The 23,203-nt window shown below is 37.0% G+C and overlaps 1 pseudogene; it reads right to left on the bottom strand.

Moving 5' to 3' along the window:
* Nucleotides 1-5,244: 5,244 nt before the first annotated feature.
* LOC149560757 (uncharacterized) lies at nucleotides 5,245-22,883 on the bottom strand (annotated as a pseudogene).
* Between the last annotated feature and the right edge of the window lie 320 nt (nucleotides 22,884-23,203).

Consider the following 23,203-nt stretch of genomic DNA (forward strand, 5'->3'; position numbering starts at 1 on the left):
GATTCTAGCTGAGAAATCTATATCTAGGCCATCTCAAACAAGTAATAAATTTATCATTTTAATAAGGGCATTTAATAAAAGAAATACTATTTGCATAAATAGATTTTGGATCACAATACTGGATCTGTATTTCTTAAAATACCCTAATTATTTTAAGTTCTGTATAGTCTATCACACCCTATAATATTTAAAAACAAATATTAAAATAGGATATTTTTTCTTGAAATGTGAGGATGGATTGGAAAATTCCTACCTCTAAGGTTGATTGTGGAATCGCTACTTTGCAAAGGTAGAGTGCACTAGTGCCATGCATGAGTGAATGTTCGTGGTTGGCCAAATAGGAATGATACACATAAAATGTTAGGAAGAACAATCCTTAGAACACTATTCCACATAAATGATATACATAAACATACTTTAGCAAAGCCTATTAGACAATTTGCATTGATACCAGGTTGTTTTCAATGTAGATCTTGTTCTTTTATTTAATCCTTAGGTTCTTTGGTTAAATTTTGTCAGCTAAAGATCAATGGATATAAGAATTTTCATCTTCATTCCATTACAAAGGTGTTAGTATTATTGAGGAAATTTAATAGGTTTTCCTTGATCATTTTACCTTAGTAATGTGCCTTCTAGTATATTATATTGAATGATTGAGTGGGTAGATGAATTATCCTCGCTTCTTTAGTCTCATGTTAGAGAATGTGAACACATGCATAGTCAAATGAAACTTCTTGCTACTTTGAAAACTATAGAGAGTGACTTCTTGCTAGTCCAAAAATAATAGAGAATGTAGGAGTTTTTGTAAGTTTTATTTATTTATATTCCTTTATGTGTCAGTGATATAATCCCATAGGATTTTTTTGGATTTGATCCTTAAAAAATAGATGACTTCACTTACTTAATTTAGAGATTTATCATTATATCATATTTTGTCCATACATTCAGTGTGTAACATTTGAAGTTCCTATTGTTTGATTCCCAAATGGTAATGTATACTCATTTCTTTAACTTCAACTAGGTCGTACTAATCCCTCAAATGCCAACATAAAAAATGCATAAATTACTGCATAAGAAACAAAGTATGAATTTTACAGGTCACGAGTCTACTAAATTTTTACTTACCAAGCATAAGAATGAATGAATAATTAAAAAAATTGTTTCTGCAATCCCTGCACAAGGTTTCCCTTAATCCTTGCCTAGTTTACCTATAAAAACCAAGTTTGTGTGAAACATATAAAACCATTAAAATAGATACAAACTTAGATAGATTTGATAGGAAAGTACAAGTTAGAATTATAACTAATTTGATAGGATTTGACCTATCAATCTTAGGAGAGTAACCCACTAGCCATAGAAACAACTAGTTCACATAGTTATGCTAGACTTTCATATTTTCCATCCATGAGCCTAACAACTTGTTGTGAGAGATAACACACAAGTTACAGTAAGGCCATATGAACACATGAGCAATCAACAACAAGGTCAAATGAGTTAAAGGCATCTCAAATAATTAGCATGTAGTCTATTGTATTGTCAAATGATTCAACTCCTTGTTGTGCAGGAAGACATTCAACATATGAAGACTATGATAATGTTGAAATTGGATTAAACTATTTTTACCTCTGTTTTTTTAACTAAAGAGAAAACTCCAATTTTTGAAAATTTTGCACTTGATTAGGAGATCGAGAGAGGGATATCAACAAAAAGTGCATTTTCCTTGTCCTCTGGCAGTATTAGATCAGAATTGTAGTCCATGTGCTCTTTACTCTCCAATGAGACCTTGGAAGCTATCTCATTAATTTCCTCATCAGAAACTTCCAAACTACAATTGTCTATGAAACTTTCGAAGTCTTTCTCTAAAAGCCCATGATTATTGTGGATCCTAAGTTGATTTTCTGATAAGATTAGCAAGGTCCCATTATGTCAGTTGTGAGTACCATCAATGGGACCTTGATCTGTATTTTTCAGTGATCCTGAATTAGGCCCTTTACTCATAGGATTCCATGATTGAAATGAGGAATGGGGCACACTTCCATCAGTTGAATTTTTAACTATTCCTATTGCATGGTTAGATAATCTCAAAATTGTTTCTTAAAAATGAGGAAGGAGAAGCTCTGTATTTGATACTACCTTGACTGTGTTATCACATGTATGTTGCCCAATGGTTGATAATGTTATCTATTCCTACTCATCTTCAAGGACTTGTGCTTCTTTATGGCCTAAGGCCAAATCTATAAAACTTGGTGAAAGTGGAGGTCCCCCAGGAGAAGATGTTGTATTGTGATCCAACTCTTCATCACTAAATTGGTTAGTTTCAATTTTATTTCATTGGAGGATCTCCAAATTATTGATAGATGTTGTCACATTATCTTGATGATAAATCAATGTATGATCCCTCCCAGGATCCAAACTAAACACAACCTCTAAACACTTGCTTCTCTATTTGGCAATGTGACTTAATTATGTCTCTGCCATTGCTTCCTCATGAAAGATGTTGGGGGCATGATCAACATGTAATCGCTAAGTGGAGAATGCTATTACTTGAGTCCTAACTGCATTAAGGTTGGGAATGACTTCCATTTCAGTTTGGAGTGCTCAAAAATTGTGGGTTGTCACTAAGTGACTTTCCATAGGATTTATGTTATCCAAACACTTGTTTGGAACTTGAGGAATGATAATATTTTCCCGAGCTTCCTATATCTGAAATATATTGTTGGTTGGAATGAAATTCACATTGATATCTTGTCCATCTAGTAAAAGAAAATTTTTTGTGACTCATTCCTCTTCTTGATACAATGAACATTTATGAGCAACAGAGGACAAATATGAACAATCTCTATCTAATCTATTAGACCCTACCCTACATTATGTACAAAGGTGGCCTAGCTTACATTGTTTGTCATTAACCATTTCTGGAGAGTCAATTTGTAACTTTTGTGCCAGATCTCCAAACTTTGATCTAAAAATAATCTTAGAGGGAATGTTCTTTCTAGGGTCTTTCAAGATACAAAATCTAATTGAAATAATACAATCTTTAAAGGAGTAGTTGATGATAATTTGGAGAATGTCCATATCCTAGTACTTTAAAATGGAAAGGAAATCCATATCAAGGAAAATGAAAACACCATCTAGGAATGAATAAAATTTGGGACCTAGGTCAAGGTAACTAGCCTACTTCTAGACACAAATTAGTCCTTTTTTGTGTGTATCCTATCCCTTGATGCTTTGTCCTCGAGAAACACAATGTAAGAGCCCTCCTTGTCATCTAATATAAAAGAATCAATCACCCCCTTCCAATTCAAAGTAAACCATTTTGAAATCAACACGTGATGGGGGGTAGATTCAAAAATCTTATATTTTTGGGCTCTTGCCTATAGGTCGTCAACCTAAAGTTACAACATGTGTTCTGGGATATTGATCACATGTTTGGCTTTATTGTTGTCGAGAGCCAAGGAAACTCTAGGTGGGATGGAACCATGTTCTAAGAACTTAGGATTAAGGTAGCTAGTGGCTGCAAGGGGCCAAGCTTGACTAGAATTGACATTCCCCTTACCCATGCCTAAAGGATTTGGAGAAGATGGTTTAGAATGACTTGAATGGGGACTTTTGTTTTGAGAAGAATTATGACAATTTTTTTTTTTGATCTTATTTGATCCAAAAGACCTTTCTAAACTTTTTGCACCTCCAATGTTGGCCAAACCACCATTCATGGTTCTGATTTGAATTAATTTTTAAACTCATGGGAGCCATATTGTATCCCTTCCTTAGTTCAAAGAAATGGAAGTGGTTTTGTGTGTGGTAAAAATCCACTTATGCTACTAGAATGCAGTGATCAAGAAGTTTGATTTTGTGTAGATAGTATTCAAGCAAGATAAACTATTAATGTTTACTAGTATTGCCTTGACTTGTAGATCTATACCCTACCTGTATCATTCCAAAGATGTGGATTATAGATCCATACCCCATTTTGATCATTCTATAGATATGGATCATACTTTTAAAGTTTACCTAAATTTTCCAGGACATATTTCTTGAGCCTAATGACCTATATCACACATCCATGGCATGCTAGCTATCAGATTTTTTTTATTTTTTTTAGATCTCATCTAGGTAGCCTATGATTGTTAAACCTTATCTTAATAAGCATTTCCAATAAGGATATTAAAAAATGAAAATGATTGGAACAATTAATCATTGCCAGGAAATAAAAATATAAATTCTGAAAGCACTAAGATGGTTCTTTGAGGGGAAACCAAAGTGAAAAGAGTTATATCTTACAAAGATTAATTAAGTAATCGAGGGATGAGCCTTGGGATGAGGGTTGTTGTAGAGTGCTTCGGCCTTGGCTAGTGGGATTCTTTGGGATGATTGAAAGGACTAGATGGTGCTTTCCCTTGCTTTATGTAGCTATTTTGCATGTCTATCTCTTAGGTTTCTTGCAGCCCATTTTAAAAGCTAAAATTGGTGAAATAAATCAAAGGAGTTATTGATAAGCCAAAGAAATCATTCTGGAATGTCTCCCCTCATAGAGCAGGTAGAGTCGAAGATCTTTTTAGATACAACACTATTTGCTTATCATGTCATAGCCACTAATTCTTTTCTTCTCTTCTCTATGGTGCAGCTTTTGTAGAGTAGTTACTGAGGATAGATGAGAAAGGAGCATATGTAGATTGAAATTCCTCTATAAGGTTAGGGTTTTAATAATTTCTATGGTTGTAGACACTACTATAATTTGATTCTTTTATACTAATATTTAGTAGTGATCATAGTAGGGCATCACCTATCCAAAATCCCCCTTTTTTTTAAAGCCCTCATATTTTGTAAAAGAAATTGAATGATCTTGATATTTTCTTGTAGAGCCCAAAATCCTATTTATTTTAATATCTTAGCTTAAAAGTCTTTGCAACTTCAAAAACAATGATTTTTTTAATTTAGAAACAAGGCTTGTGTTACTCAACAAAGCCTATAAAAAAGGATTTTTTAGCATATTAATTTCACATGTTTTTTACTTGCTAAAGGCCTCTGTACTCACTAATTTAGGCACAAAGGACCTTCTATCAAGTTTCTCTGTCCAACGTACTATTCTAAATGGTATGATTTTGTTCTACAACATGTTCTCTTTCAGTTTATTTTGCTAAGATGGTGAAGTGAAAATTCTACTTTTGTATCTTTTAGAAAAATATATTGCAATTTTCTTGGAAAATGAATACTTGGTTTAGATAATAATGCACATAGTCAAATTTAAAGGGATGATGTATTGACATTTTCTCTCTTTCTAGCTTCCATACCTAATCCTTGTAGAAACTCATTGAAATGATATATGACATGATATGGAGAACAACCTACATCTATCATCATTCTCAATATTTTATAAGCTTTCTCTACCTTACTTGGTTTTCTACAAACTTCTATTAGAGTGTTATAAGTGACAACCTATGGAGTTATCCCATTACCATTCATATCTCTAAAAAGTTTTTCTACCTCATCCAAGTCACCTACTTTTTTGGTTGTATTTATTAACATATTGTACATAACAATGTCCAAGTATCCTCCCTTCCTTAACATTGCTTGAAGAATTGCATGTGACATACCTTTTTCACCCTACTTTCCAAAGCTATCAATAATTATGTAGTATGTAGCTACATCAGAAAAACATGATTTCCTACCCATTTCAAGGAAAGGTCCCTAGCCTCCCCAAAATACCCTTTCTTTAAAAACTTTTTTAGCAATGTATTATAAGTATAGGTTTTAGGCTCACTTGCATTGTCAAACATATTTCTAAATAACCTAAAATTTGTATTTACCTCCCTTTTTTTTGAAAAAAAGACATGAAAGTGTTGAACATATCAATATTAAAAGAATCCATCTCTCGACCTTGTATCATTCTTCCTTTAAATTCAAAATTTTTTGGGTAAGCTTCAAAATCAAAATCTCATTTTGGAGAATCTTGCTCACCAACACCATTTGTATAATCAATTGAGACTTTAGACGTAACAAAATATCCATTCCTCTTCTATGGATTTTCTTCTATCCTTGTGTCATTCACAAACATTTTTGAAGATGATAGACCAACAATAAATTTATTTGCATCTAATATCCCTTGAGAGACCTTGCGTATATTTTTGGATCCCGTATGAGCTTTGAGGAATCATTCTCACTACTACTATCTCCCATGTTTGTTTTCAAATATGTAAATGACCAATGAGAGGCCAAATTTTAGTATGTTCCTTTTTCTTTCCTATAATACCAGTAGAATCATTTTCATTATTTACAAATATAAATCTTCAGTCAAGACATATTAGTTACTACCTCCATATCAACACTCCACCTTATGATATTATAGACAACATTGCTATCTCCAATTTGCTTCATAAGCTAACGTGCGTGATCCTATCTACCACAACAATGAAGTGCAATCAATAGTGATGTTACTATTACCATGTTAGATGATAGCCCTTTGGATTCCATTTCTTCCAATAATTTAAGAGATTCCTCAATTCTCCCTATCATATAGAAATACAAACTAACTAGATGCTATATGTGATTTCATATACACATTGTCTTTTCATCTTCAAATCATCAAAGAGCATATAGAGAACTTCTACCCTACCTATTTTGAATAATCTATCAATCAAGATATTTTAAGAGAAGCTATTTGGCACCATGCCCTGCTGCACCATTGTCTCAAAGATTTTGCATGCATTATTAGAATAGGATTGCAAGTATCATGAACCATTTCACTAAAAAATTTAAATACATCAGTGATATTATTCACTTTTCAAAATTCACGTATCAGATTTCCATAACTAATGGCATCAGAGTCATGCCCTTGGTCCTTCATCTCTGTAATCGTGTCCATAGCTTTGTTCAATTTTCTTGCCTTACATCAAACAACAATCAAGCAATTGTATATACATACATCTGGAGCACATCCTCAATTTTTCATTTCTTCAACCAGACTGACCTTCCCAACTACCCCAAAAGCATTAATTCATATACTATAAGTTCATTTATAGAAATGTAGCCATTGTTTCATGCATCATAGAATACTTTCTTGAACTCCATCATCATACACGTACCTTTATCAAACCTAATAAGAGCTAATTGAGAGTAGTGGTATATGGCTCATATTGGCTTTCAACATTGTAATAAATATAACAAAGGCTTTACTAAATTGGGATTTGAGTATAAGGACATCTTAGCATGTTCAGGCAGCAAAAATGTAAGTGCTTCTTATTTCTGAAGTGCATCTTAAGCATATGAAATCATTAATGTATAAACACATTTGCATCTCCCTATAGAGAAAAAATTATGCATTGGTGCACGGGTCTCCATCAAAGGACTTGCAAGTGCAGGCAGGAATGTTGTCAAACACTATGAAAGAGTAGTATTGGTAAATTTCTTGAAGGCTTTGTTAGAGTAGCTTAGAGAATTTCACAACCTATGCTATGCAGTGGCCATGCTAAGAGCCTTCTTTGATGGTGTAGGAAAACTACTTACAAGCATATGCTCTCATAATAGTAGTTATGTAAAGGTTGGGAGTAATCACATGGTTCCATAGTTGCACCACCTTAGGAGATAGGGGGATGATAGGACAAGTTTTCAAGATAGGGGTATAGGGGGGACTTGATTTGGTGGACTATTTATTAAGGCATACAACTCATAGGCCCTAATCCAAGCTAATAGGCCTACAGAACACACTCAGCTATAAACTTTCAAAACTCTCAAATAACCCTACCAAATGAACTTGAATTAATCATTACCTTACTAAGAGCTCTCAAACTTCTGAGTTTTGGGTTGTTAGTCATTGAGGAGATGGTAGATCCTTCAAACCCTTGCCACAATGAGGGTTTCATTGTTGAATATGGAAACTAGCTTCCAAACTTCAGTTGTTCACCTAATCCACTCTTCCAAGGGAATCTTCAAGATCTCATTACTATATACAAACCCTCAAATACACTTGCCAACCTTAACCAATCCTCTGTCACATTATTTTAAGAATGTTGATTCACTGTAATTACTTGCAGCAATAGTTGTTGATTCTTGGTCCCTACCTTTATGGGGAACAATGCTATGGTGAAAGCTCATGATATGACAACCTCAACAACACAAAACCTTTAACAATCTTCCCTCTCTCCACAAAATGAAAATATGTAGTTACCGTGGCACCTTTCTCATAAAATATGCAGAATTTGTTGTCTAATAGTGAACAATATTTTTTTTTTTGAAAATAACCCATTGATTCAAGACAACATTAAAAATCAATAACAATACTATACTTCATTACCATATATCTAAGAATCTTGAGGATCACCACAACCAAGGAATAAGGAAGAAAGAATTAGAGTTGCAATCAAGACTAGTACACCAATTTTTTTTTCACAATATACTGACTTATTATACATAATTACACATGTTTTTCAATCTTTCTTCTCCACATATCTTCCCCTATCCTTCTATAGGAGATTACTTTTTCCAACCCTTTCCCTTTATCTTCTTCATCTCTAGATTGTTCCAATTGATTCTAATTTTTTGTGATTTTAATTGGAGGCTGAAATGAAGTCCATTTTGCATCTACTACAACAGTTGGTTCATCAATTTGTAAAAATGTGGCAATGGTTGGTGGTATCTTAGTCTCAAATACTTTGGCTCCTCCTCTTCTCATTGTCTTCTCTTTCTATCTTCATCTTCCCTTTGTCTTCTCAAGGTATCTCTATAGCATACCCATGCCTTCCATATTTCTTCCCCCTATGGTGTCATCCTATATCTTGCTTCATGATGGAAGTTTCCTCTTCTCCTTGCATGATTGAGTAAAGAAATATTGAGTCAGTTATAGTGTTTTGAGTTATGGATTCTTACTATTCATATCTGACATGATCACTTTATGAATCTATTACTACAACTGTGGTCACTATTCTATTGTTGACATGGCTAGGTGAAATATTACCTCTGAAGGTTTGTTTAAATTATATACATATACACCTCATCATCCATATGTTCTTTAATTATGAAGATATATATTTTTCATTATTGTAGACTCCATATTCTAGTTTAATTGTTTACTTCCTCAATTTTGTGTTCTTTTTGTTGAATGGTCTAAGTTTATCCCATTGAGTCTTCTTTTGTTGACTCCTTATCCTATAGGATTTGATATTGACTCAGTCTTCATATATGTCTCTCCATTCTTATCAAAGTCATGTGCTCCTCATGAGAATCATGGATTCTTCTATATATATTGGAAAATTTCTGATTATTTTGCACTATAGTTATCAATTCTATTGATATTGCATTTTCATATTCTTCAACAAGTATTTGGTTGTCATTCTTAATTGTTTTCCCATGGCTGTTGCTATTCTAAATGTTATTTCTACACTGTGTAGCACTCTCCATCTACGGTTATTTTTTAAGGCTTATAGATTGGAGAAGTATGATGAAATCCCATGCTCAATATTCTTAAATCTTCTTTTCCAACTGTATACAACAAAATTTCTCCTACCATGATCCTTTTCATTGGCTGGGTTGTGCTATAATGTTTGCGTTAAGATTCCTCTTTTCTTCCGTCCATAATCCTCCTTTTGTGTGTTTCTTTATCTTCTTTTATACATGCTCTGAAGAGTTGATGCTTCCCCCCAAACATCTTGTCTAATTGATACTCTTTCATAACTTTTAACAAGTTGTATGAAATTTACAAATGAGTAGATATTAGCATCTACATATTGCAGCTGGGCTGCACTTTACATGGGTTTTGCTTTATTTTAAGACACTTGAAGGACACTATTGACAGCTCATCCATCCTAAAATTTTAATTAGATTTCCCTTACAAACCTAGGTGGAGATTATGAGTGATGAAGCTACTAAAAGTGTGCCCATTGTTAGTCCATAATGCTTTTGAAGCTGAGTCCACATTACTATAATGATTGACATCTTACCATATTATTTGGTAGAGAATTACTTTTTTCTAACCATAAAATGATGCACTCTATTTAGCAATATGTGTCTTCTCTCATGCTACACATAGTTCTATTATGGTTTTATAATGTTTTTGACTGAAAGAGAAAATAAAATGAGTGAATATTCTTTGTTAATTGATGCATGCATTTCTTTGGTATAGATTTACTAGCTTTTAGCCATGTACTAGTGTGTTGATGTTCCAAATTAGTGTAACTTCCAAGTGCTAGGCCTTGATGGATAAAACACCTATTATCTTTCAGCTGTTATGTGGAGTTTTTCTCAAAATTTGGCAAGTTTTGTTGACTTGACATGGAGTTTCTAGACTTTTCAGAAAGAAACAAACCACTCTTAGGCCTTTTATCCTTTAAGGTGGTGTGGATCTTTGTGGTGTTTAAACCCACAGATGACCATTCTTTCTTTTTACTTCAACATCTATTGCTCATCCTTTTATTGAGTGCACTTTGAGAAGAGTTCTACCATACTAAAACTATGCCTCATTAGCAATTAATTTATTTTTTGAGTTGGGTAGAGAATCACTAGCTTGTTGTCAGTATCTACGTACAAGTTTTGTCTAAACTCTACATCTCTCCAATTTAAATACCTTTTTATTAGTTGTAGAGATAATTTTAATATGAATGCTATATATAGGATATGATTAATACCACTCAATATTACCCATTCAATAACTATCTATGCTTATTCTTCTTGTTAAATTCTTAGTACAAGAAAGTATGGAATAAGGAGGATTGACCTATATTTTCCTATATTTTAACAACTTTTTATGTAATGATTGTAACTAACCTCTACAATTTTCTTTTCTAGCTTGCTATTTGGATATCTTCTTGGTGTCCACACAAAATGGTGGACCAAGTATTTATGTTGTTTTTTGTACTCGTAATATGATTTTATTTAAATGAAACATTAACTATGTTTTGATATTTAACACAGAGTAATTAATATTATTAAAATATTAAACTAGTTAGTTTTAATTTTATTTAGAATAATTCACGATATTTATGAAATGTCATTGTCACTAATAAAACCCTTAAAATTATAAAACATCTTAAAAAATCTTACCATACAACAATAGTAGGGGTAATAAGTGAGACAAATTCATTAATCTTAGCCTTGGGATATTGAACTAAGAAAATCATAAGGTTTGCGAGAAATATTTTTGAAGAGAACCATGTATCTTAGATGGTGCTTAGGTATGGTTATGAAGAGATGGTACTTAGGTATGATTTTATGATGAGATGGTACTTACCTATAGTCACATCCTTTTTTGCTATAACATTTTGTTAAACAGTGATACAAATCATTCCAAGACACCATCTCAAGTTACCTAAGGAAATACACATATTCAAATTAGGTTTCTCAAGTTTTGAATTTCTCCAACTGCAATCACGGGCTCTTGAAGAATATGTGCTATGCAAATTAAAAAGTTAACATGCTTATTATTGATAGTGCATGGTGGATTCAAGATAATAGGAAATTGTCATCATCAAAATATTTAGATGAACAAAGACTTTCTCCAAGTACAAATTCTTACTTCAATGAAATTATATATTGCACTTGCAAAAGGTGCAAAAATAGGAAACTAAAGAGGCGACAACTTGTTGGTATCCATAGATTGAAATATGGAGTTTACATAGAAGATGTACATTGTAATTAGCATATCTTAAAATAAATAATTTATATCCTTATTAGTTAATATTTTAGAATTGATCATATCAAATTTTTTAGATGAAACGTTGCTTCCGATTCCCAATATTGTTGAAGAACCAATGAATGATATTGATGATAGTCAATCCCAAGATGAAGAGCAAGACACATATATAGATGAAACTACTTCATAGATTAATGAAGTTAGTGTGAATGAATTACTCCAAGGCTTCTACACATCTTCTAAAGAAGTTATTGATTCACCCATAGCTTAGCTAGCTAGGATGCCTCTATATTTAATTGAAGATACTTCTATACCGGTGATAGTTATGTTGATGTTGAACTTGAAGGTGACTCATCGATTGATAGATACATGCTTAACTAACATATTTAGATAGGATTTGATATTCTAACAAATCAATTCCATTTAATGTCTCAATTTTTTAAAGTATTGTGTATACTTATTAAAATCACTGTTTTATCATGTAGGCTTTTGGCAAACAAAATACTTCCAAAGGATAATAAGTTACTTCATTCTTGTTGTCACTTAGGTTTGCACCCTTGTCCAAGGCCTATGCACGAGGACAACCTAGTGAAACATGGAAACAACCTCCAAGCTATGGGACTTGAATTGCAAGGTTGAGTCTCCAGAGAAGGCTGGCTTCCTCTTACTATTAGGGCGCACCTATCTACTCTTGGAAAGGAAAAGGGAGAAGAAGAGCACAAAAGAAAATCTACCTAGTCTAATCTAAGGAGGTGATGCACCAAAATAGAGTGTTTAGACTTCCTTTCTGCCCATATATGCACTACAAAACCAAGATAACATTCGAAGGACATACACACCCAGACTTATATCAATCAATAACCACATACAGATTAGGAAACCAAACTGAATAACACAAGGAGAAGGATTTCACTTATATATTATCCAATAGGCCGAGGATAGATACAGTATGCAAGCCACTGATCTCAACAATACACCAATGAGAGGCAAGACGGATGCACATACACATTGATGGATGAAGGAGATGATACAGAATGTTATGTAGCTCAGAGACAAAGGGAATTTTACACTGTAGACCTGCGAGTAGTAGCAGAGAAATTAGAAAAGGAGTCCCCTAAGAAAAGATCACAAAATTGCCTTTATAGTTCAGGCATGACTGAGGATTTTTGCATTACATTTACTTCTCAACTACTGGCATTAACTTCTCACCTTGAAAATCCAATCAAAGATCTGGTGGTTTGAGTACCAAAAAAATTGATATTCCTTTGAGAAAGAGCCTGGAGAAGACAGAACGAAACCAGAAAACATCCCCTGACATAGTAGATAGATCTGTAATGGTGGTAGAATGTCCTTGCACCTTGCATTCACTCCTGAGTCGGTGGCATTGATCACAGGATTGAAATCTCATGGCAAAAAACTTGATTCATTGTTTCTAGCTCATGAATCTGTGAGGGGACAGAGAGTCAACTTAGTTTCACAAGCCAATTGGGCCACACAAGCCAATCACTTCTTTTTCGTTCTGCCACCTGGGAAGTCCTTTGTGGTTTACCTACTTTTATTAAACTAACTGTGCCACCCTTCAAATTGTTATCGTTAACTGTGGGGATCACACTAACTACCAGCCGTCAACTGCCAACTTTAGCTGAGACAACGAGACATGTGTCAGCAAGGTGCTATGTCGCCATGGTAAAGATCACACAACTTCAACATAGAGACATGGAGGCTTTCGTCAATCTGACTTAATCTGACGATCATGAAGACTTTTCGTACCTTGCACTTTGATCCTCCGTTGTCAGCACACCTAGGATCACCTCAGCGATCGCACCCTGGCGAGACTTGGCCCCACTGACACGTGGCAAAAGGGCTACATGTTGCTATGGTCAATCTCATGTAGCTTCTCCATAGCACGATAGCGCCTGCCCTTGATCTCTATAGATCTGATGGTGGAGATCTTAACCCTTTACTGCACTGGCCGCTTGAAGATCTAGTCCCATGTGCTGACTGTATTCTAACCTAGCATATGTGGTTGTTCCCCATTGGACTAATGAAGCACCACCTTGGTCTGACAAGGAACCAACCTGGAGGGTCCATACTGCTTTGACCCTACTAAGGGACACGTGGCAACAAGGCACTATGTCACTATGAGGAAATCAAGGCCAATTTCCCATAGCGCCATAGCACCCAACTAATGACATGTCTTCTAATTTGCACATGTCTTCCAATGATTTGCCACCATGGCACTGGAGTCCACCAACTGGGCAGATGAGGTACAAAATGGTACCAAACCACTTGCCTGAAGCTCTTGCCGTTGATCTTTTTCGTTGCCGCGAACCTTACTATCGACACTAGGACTCACCGTAGAACACCACCTCCGGCCACCTGGGCGCTATGTCGCTATCAAAAAACTCGTGAGTTTTTCGATGGCGACATGGCACCTTGTGAACTTTTCGGCCGACGAACCACATATTCACCTGGCCACTGCAAACACTTTCCGGTGATGCAACCTAGCCATCGTGAAACCTTTTCCATCGGGCACTATGTCGCTATGAAGATTTTTCGGCCAACACACGATAGCGACATAGCACCCACGGTGCCGTGAAACCTTTTTTGACCCACCATGAAACCTTTTCTGACCTACAAACTGGACCCATCGGACACACGTCAACAGGGCGTGATGTCGCTAATGTAAATCTCGCACAAATTCACCATAGCGAGACAACGCCCTCCGTAGATCTTCCTCAAATCTGACGGCAGAGAACTTGCGGGCCGCAAAATATGTCATAAGGTTTAAAACTTTGGTATTTTTTAATATTTCACAGGTATTTGACTATGGATATTTCAAAGGCGGGAAGGGAAATATGAATTATGAATTTTGGCGAGAAAGTTAAAATACAACATTTCTGGGGACTCATGGGGGGCATGAGCCTGCTCGATGCATGACCAGTGCTTGTAAACAATCCATTGGGCCATGGAGTCAAAAAGGTATGAATTTGAGAACTGCAAAACCCTAACCCATCTGTGAGGAGATCAAAACATTGAAAACCCTAGCTCTGCAACTGCAATTGGAAACAAAAAACAAAAACTTCCTTTGCAACCTGAGACACCTCAAAATCTGCTACCTCACAGGGAGACGGTTGTGCCCGCGCACTTCTTGAAAAGCAGGAAACAATGGAAAGAAACTAAGCTACTTATCTACATAGATTCCCAAATTTTTAGAAACAAGGCTTCAGATAGATCCCATTGACTAGAATGGGAAAAATCTCTCCATTAGGCCGGCTTAGCTAGAATGCATTAGCCTGTTTGCAACTGGCAATTAGATAGGGGCCACTCCATAGTGCATCAAACTTGGAATGTCTTCCTGGTTTTTCTCTGTCTGAATCCCACTTTAGAACTAAATCTCCTTCTCTGAAGGTCCTAACCCTAGCCTTCTTATCAAAATTCCTCTTCATCTACTGCTGATGTATCTCTAGGGTTTGCATAGCCTTATTTCTCTTTTCTTCTAGTTCAATCAGCTCTGCCATTCTTACTGTCATGGAATTATCTTCAATCAATTCCAGCTGATGAGCCAATTCCAAGGATGGGAATTCCAATGAAATTTGGAGTCTGGCCTCCCTACTATATACTAGCACAATAGGTGAATTCCCAACAGATCTCTTGGGTGTTATCCTATCAGCCCACAAAGCAATTCTTAATTTCTTATGCCAAATCCTCTAATTGTCTTCTATTGTCCTCTTCATGATTCTGATTAGATTCTTGTTGGAAGACTTAGCCAAACCATTACCCTGGGGATAGTAATTTGATGATTTGCTCAGTAGATATTTTGATTGATTGCCCATGCACAAATTTGGGTTCCAACAAAAGACTTAGCATTGTCTGAGATGATAGTAGAAGGAGCACCAAACATAGATACAATTCCATCAAGGAATTCAACAACTGATGGTTCTGTGGCATCCTTTAAGGCAACTACCTCTGTCCATCTAGTGAAATAATTAGTAGCAGCCAAGATCCATTTATGACCTGCACTAGATGGAGGATTAATGGGCCCTATAAAATCCAACCCCCACTAGGTAAAGGGCTGATCCACCTGAATAGGATGAAGGGGGAGAGCTGCAAGCCTCTTTTTTCCTGAAAAGAAAGCACATTTCTCACATTTTCTCACATATCCATAACAATCATGGAATAGAGATGGCCAATAATAACCAGCCCTCATAATCTTCATGGTAGTTGTTCTTGCAGAGAAATGGCCACCATCAGGGCCATCATGAAGTTCCTTAATCATCCTCTCAGCTTGATCCTCTTCAATGCATCTCAACAGGGTCCCATTAAAATTCCTCCTGAATAGGATACCATCAATTACAACATAGGGAATGGACTGCAGTCTATATTGTCTTCTTTTAGCTCTGTCCAATCCCTGAGGGTATCCATCCCCTGATAAGAAGCTCTTCATATCATTTATCCAGCTCCTTGGGCCATTAGCATTTCCTTCCTCCTGCTGCTCTGTTATTACCATAGCAACCTCTTCATCTGAATCCTGGCCTGATAACATTACTTTGCACAATCCTCTTCCCCTTACCAGCTTGGTAATCTGAATATCAACATCATATTCCATTACCCTAGTGATCAATCTAGCTCTCTTTTCACCGATATCCTTGCTTAACAGGAAGTCTTTTACACTGGCATGGGGCACCAACAAATGGATCCTATTGTGGGATAAGAGGTGCTTGAATTTCTTCAAGGCTCTGATGACTGCAAGGGCCTGCTTCTCAACAAAGCTATACTTATCTTCATATTCCTTGAGCCCTTCACTAAATAAGGCTATGGGCTACTCCTCATCCTTGCCATTTGTTTGAGTCAAGACAGCAGAGATACTTGACTCACCACCTAAAGTGTAGAGGATGAAATCTTTCTCAAAATTTGGGTTCATGAGAGTAGGGGCTGAGGCTATGGCTGTCTCGATCTCTTCAAAAATCTCCTTCCCTTCCTTGGTCCATGAGAAGACCATACCTTTCTTAAGCATAGTTGTAAGAGGTTTCACCATGGTAGCAAGATTAGGAATAAACCTTCTTACAAAATTTATTCTACCAAGGAAACTTTGCAGCCCCTTCTTGTGTTTAGGAAGAGGAAGGGAAAGTATTGCCTTTGTTCTTTCTAGATCAATGGCCAGCCCATCCTCAGATACAATGTGTCCCAATAACTTTCCTTGGCTTGTAGCAAAGACACACTTGACTGGGTTAAGGGAAACCCCAAACTCTCTACATCTTAGAAATACCTGCCTTAGATGATCAAAATAATCTTCTACATTTTTTGAATATATAGTTATATCATCAAGGTATACTAAGACAAACTTGTCAATTAATCTTTTAAAGGCCATCTCCATTGCCTTCTAAAATGTGGCACCTGCATTTGTTAGTCCAAATTGCATCTTGCAATAAGAATAGGTGCCCCATTTAGTAGTAAATGATGTCTTATGTCTATCAGATCCTTTAACCAATACTTGGTTATAACCAGAAAATCCATCAAGAAAAGAGAATCTCTTTGAACCACTGACCTTGGACAGAATTTACTCCATGGAAGGGAGAGGATGGTGATCTTTAAGAGAAGCTTGATTAAGATCCCTAAAGTCCACATACAATCAGATTTCTCCATTTTTCTTCCTTATAGGGACAAGGTTAGCTACCCATGATGAGTGTTTGATAGGAAATATTATATAAGCCGCTATCAACTTGGATAGTTCTTTTCTCATTAGAGGTTCAATCTTAGGATTCACTGGCCTTTGTTTTTGCCTTACTGGTTTGGCCTTATCAATTAAATCTATGGTATGCTGAAGCAAACTAGGGTCAAACCCTTTTAAATCATCATATGTCCAAGCAAATACATCATTAAATTCTTGACATAACTGAATGAAGTTTTCTTGCTTAGTTTTAGAACATACCTTCCCCATATTCAGAGATTTACCATCAGCAATTGTAACTGGGGTATGATCATCCTTTTCTACAGCTAGATTCATCCCTTTGCCTCTTGTTTGATCATCAGGATTAAAGACACTCTCCAAGGTAATGAGACCTTTGAGAAACTTCTTAGAACTGAGATGAATGATCTGATCACCATACTGATCTTGCAGTCCTAACTAGTTTCTATCTGAGAATTCTGCCTCATTCTACAAGAAACTCACAATTTGCTCATCAGAATCAATCACTTGCCAATGAGTGTTGTGGTCAGGGATGGAAGGCCTTACTACCACCCTTATTTGTTGCTTCTTCTTTTCCTCAAGATTCCCTGGTACATCATAAGCTACACCCACTGCTGCAAGTCTATCAGCATGTTTATTTTCTTTCCTAGGAATGCTCTAAATATTAAATGCATTCAAGCCCTCAAGAAAATCCCAGACTCTATGTTTGTAAGACTTGAGTAGGCCATTTTTGGTGATATTTCGATTTCTCACTTGGTTAACTACCAACTCACTATCCCCATATACTCTCAAGGCTTGAATTCCTCTCTTTTGGGCAAGTAAGAGACCTTGAATAAAAGATTCATACTCAGCCACATTATTGGTGCAACTGAATTGGAGCCTAAAGAAGAAGTAGTATCTTATTTGTGCAAGAGAGATCAACATAACACCGACCCCTGATCCATTTCTATTCCTTGAGCCATCAAAGTACATACTCCATGTTCCATTTATATCATCATTAGTCCTGATTAGATTAGGAACTTGAGCATCTTTCTCTATTATGCAATATGTACTAAGGCCTATCTAAAGAGTTTCTGACATAGGCTCAAACTGATATGCATTTGCCCACTCATCCAAGAAGAAATCAAGAATCTCTACTATGGAAGTGGCAGGCTCATTTACTATGTCATTTTCATCCATCTCTAGAATAGGGCAATTCATGTTGATGGGATTGGGGTTGTAAGATTCAGTGTGATGAAGGGCTTGAGGTTCTGCTCTAATTGAGGCATTGGCTCCATATCTGATCTTAAATGACATATATGACCAATCAGCAGATATGAATCTACCAATTTGAGCAGTGAAGTCTCTTGAAAGACAGATGGTAAAATGGGGCTTGACTTCAGCAACAGATATGTCTTGAATCACAGTGCAACTAGGGCATGCATGTAAGGCTATTTCCACATTCCTAAGGATACCTACAGTTTTGACAATACTACAATCTAATTGTAACACATCCCTTACAATGGGCTCATATTTCATTCCTAAAGCATCAGCAACACACCTAGGCATTACTGAGCTACTAGCCCCTGAATCTATCATGCAATTGTGGACTAATTTGCCCCCTATAATTAGAGAAACATAGAATGGAGGAGGTCTAACCTTTTTATTTGTCTCCACATCCCCTGCTGGTTTTACTAGACTTGTGGCACTCTCCATGATAGATGGCTGATCCTTGGGTTCAATCTTCTCTGATTCTTGCTGTAGCAACCTCTTCTGCATTGGTATGGTAGCAATAGCATCCCACATAGAAATGTTCACATTTGTCTTCTTCATTTTCTCTACCACACTAAATGGTGTATTAGGAACTTTGGTAGAAACTTTGGGAGCTACACCTATAAGAGTTTGAGATGGAGCAACATAAGGATCACTTGCATCTTTCTTTCTAGAATCTTGCTTTTGCAGTTGTGAAGTACTTGTTGGTTCATTTTCTGCATGAGGTGCAACACTTGAAGTTGAGAAGGAGGGGCAGTATATTCCATAGCTCTCTTCTTACTTCTTGTGTTATGAGCAACAGAATCTTGGTTTACATTACAATGCTCCCCAATCTGATGATTCATGAAAGAGCAATCATCATGTCCTTGATTATATGGGGCCTCCTTGGAATGATCTTCCTTGTACAATTGTTTTGCTACACGTTCTTGGGCAGTTAGGGCCAAATAAGATTATGCCTTCTGGCACATGCAATAGGCATAAGAATAGTTGCAAGAAGGACATAAATCTTGATCTTGGGCGAAGTTATTTTGAGGGATTATAGCTCTATTCTGATTTGAGCTTGAAGCAGAAGCATGACTATTTTTCCTACCTTGATCAAAAGAGCTATTCCACTGATTAGGTTGCCTACCACCATTTGGAGCTTGATATTGTAGTTGGGGAGGCTTGCCACCTTGAGCTTGCTGCCTTTCTAAGGCTACCACCTTGTTACTCATTTTTTGTATCATAGAAAAACTATCCTCTAATCTCTTTCCTTGGTCCTTCAACTCCCTCCCCTGCTCTTGCAATTTTTTATCCAGGGTCATCTCTCTCTTATATGTATTCAGCACTAGACCTTGGAGCATCTCTTTGAGTTCATCTATCCCATTTGAGGATGTAGAAGCTTGAGGGACTGGAGTAAGGACTTGTGATGTAGAAGTTGTAGGAAGAGGGGCCATTGCTAGTTGGTGGTTGAGCACATCAGGAAAGAAAGGCATAGGGGGCCTTGGAGCGAACTTTCCTCCTTGTATTAGGATGTTCTTAGCTTTTATGGCTATCTCATAGGCATTAGGCAAGGTATCTCCTCCCATAGTTTGGATTGTAGTGGCAATATCACTGTTAAAAGCTCTAAGGTAATGCAAGAAGGCATTACCAGGGGTAGGTTTCACTGTAGTAGGTATTCTATCCCATGTCTTTTGAAATCTATAGTTAAAATCAGTCATACATTCATGCGGGGCTCTCTTTATAGTAGTCAGCTTCTATAAAAGTGACAGATGGTCACTTCTATCCTCAAAATGTTTGCATAACCCTGCTCCTAGTCCATCCCAATCAGTTATAGAACCATGAGCTAAGCCTCTATACCATTGTAATGCTTTTCCTTTTAAATATGAGGCTAGAAGTCTGACAGCAACATCATCCTTTGTAATACCATGAATATTACAGACATTTGCTGCTTCTTGGATATGCTCTAAAGGGGAGGTGGAAGTTTCACTAGTAAAATCAGGTATGCTTTTTAGTGCAGATACTGGTATATCATGTCTTTGGGCTAACAATAGAGGACTCCCACCATTAAAGGTGGCAAAAGCATGAAATCTTGGCTGTGCCATGTAAACAAGTGTTCTATAGATGAGTGTTGATGGAAATCTAGGCTGAGTTCGAGCAACAGGAGGAGTAGAGACAGATCTTATAGGTATATTAACTATTATTACACCCCTAACTGGTGATAATGAAGTTCTAGTCCTCCTTCTTCTAGGGTTTGAAAGGGAAAGTGCTTGATATTGAAATTTACTTCTAGAAGATGCCATTGTTTCAGCTCTCGGCATGAATCACTGCAACTTTGGCCTGGAACCAGATTTGTTGATGTTCAGAGTTGCCAAGTAATTTGAACGATCAGCCTCTTAAAGGCTTGAATACTGAAGCCAGCACTACCTCTTCAGCATTAATCTCTGAAACTCTTTCTTCTTGACACCAGTAGACTTTAAATTTTGTTTGAAAAGGCTCCCACCGGGCGTGCCAAATATTCTTTTCACTTAGGTTTGCAGCCTTGTCCAAGGCCTATGCGCAAGGATAACCTAGTGAAACATGGAAACAACCTCCAAGCTGTGGGACTTGAACTATGAGGTTGAGTCTCTGGAGAAGGCCGGATTCCTCTTACTATTAGGGCACACCTATCTACTCTTGGAAAGGAAAAGGGAGAAGAAGAGCACAAAAGCAAATCTACCTAGTCTAATCTAAGGAGGTGATGCACCAAAATAGAGTGTTCAGACTTCCTTTATGTCCATATATGCACTACAAAACCAAGATAACATTCAAAGGACATACACACCCAGACTTATATCAATCAATAACCACATACAGATCAGGAAACCAAACTGAATAACACAAGGAGAAGGATTTCACTTATATATTATCCAATAAGCCAAGAATAGATACAGTATGCAATCCACTGATCTCAACAATACACCAATGAGAGGCAAGACGGATGCACATACACATTGATGGCTAAAGGAGATGATACAGAATGTTATGTAGCTCAGAGACAAAGGGAATTTTACACTGTAGACCTACGAGTAGTAGCAGAGAAATCAAAAAAGGAGTCCCCTAAGAAAAGATCACAAAATTGCCTTTATAGTTCAAGCATAACTGAGGATTTTTGCATTACATTTACTTCTCAACTACTGGCATTAACTTCTCACTCAAAAAATCCAATCAAAGATCTGGTGGTTTGAGTACCAAAAAATCTGATATTCCTCTGAGAAAGAGCTTGGAGAAGATAGAATGGTGCCAGAAAACATCCCCTGACATAGTAGATAGATCTGTAATGGTGGTAGAATGTCCTTGCACCCTGCATTCACTCCTGAGTCGGTGGCATTGATCACAGGATCAAAATCTCATGGCAAAAAACCTAATTCATTATTTCTGGCTCATGAATCCACGAGGGGTCAGAGAGTCAACCTAGTTTCACAAGCCAACTGGGCCACGCAGGCCAATCGCTTCTTTTCATTCTGCCACCGAGGAAGTCCTCTATGGTTGACCTCCTTTTATTGAACTAACCATGCCACCCTTCAAATTGTTATCGTTAACTATGGTGATCACACTAAGTACCATCCGTCAACCACCAACTTTAGCTAAGCCAGTGAGACACGTGTTAGCAAGGTGTTGTGTCACCATGGTAAAGATCACACAACTTCAACATAGAGACATGGTGGCTTCTGTCGATCTGACTTAATCCAACGATTGTGAAGACTCATCGTAGCTTGCACTTTGATCCTTCGTTCTCAGCACACTTGGCATCACCTCAGTGACCACACCCTGGTGAGACTTGGCCCCACTGACACATGGTGAAAGGGCACCATGTCGCTATGGTAAATCTCATGCAGCTTCTCCATAGCACGATAGCACCTGCCCTTGATCTCTATAGATCCGACAGTGGAGATCTTAACCCTTTACTGCACTGGCCGCATTGAAGATCTGGTCCCATGCACTGACTATATTCTCACCTGGCATACGTGGTTGTTCCCCATTAGACTAATGAAGCACCACCGTGGTGTAACAAGGCACCAACCTGGAGGGTCTATACTTCTTTGACCCTACTGAGGGACACGTGGCAACAAGGCGCTATATCGCTATGAGGAAATCGAGGCCAATTTTGCATAGTGCCATTGCGCCCAATTGATGACATGTCTTTTGATTTGCACATGTCTTCCAATGATTTGCCACCATGACACTAGACTCCACCAACTGGGCAGATGAGGTAAAAAATGGGACCCAACCACTTGCCTGAAGCTCTTGCCATTGATCTTTTCCATTGTCGCGAACCTTACCGCTGACACTGGGACTCACCATAGAACACCACCTCCGGCTAGTTAGGTGCTATGTCGCTATCAGAAAACTTGTGAGTTTTTCGATGGCGACATGGTGCCTTGCCACCTTTTGAAATTTTCGGCCTGTGAGCCACATATTCACCTGGCTGCCACAAACATTTTTCAGTGATGCAACCTACCCACCGTGAAACCTTTTTAATCGGGCGCTATGTTGCTATGAAGATTTTTTGGCCAACACATGATAGCGACATATCATCCATAGTGCCATGAAACCTTTTTTGACCCGCTGTAAAACCTTTTTCGACCTGCAAACTGGACCCACTGGACACGCATCAACATGGC

The sequence above is a fragment of the Cupressus sempervirens genome, chromosome 4 (genome assembly GCF_028749045.1).
Source record: "Cupressus sempervirens isolate cs-2001-9-10 chromosome 4, ASM2874904v1, whole genome shotgun sequence".
In the NCBI taxonomy this organism is placed as follows: Eukaryota; Viridiplantae; Streptophyta; class Pinopsida; order Cupressales; family Cupressaceae; genus Cupressus; species Cupressus sempervirens.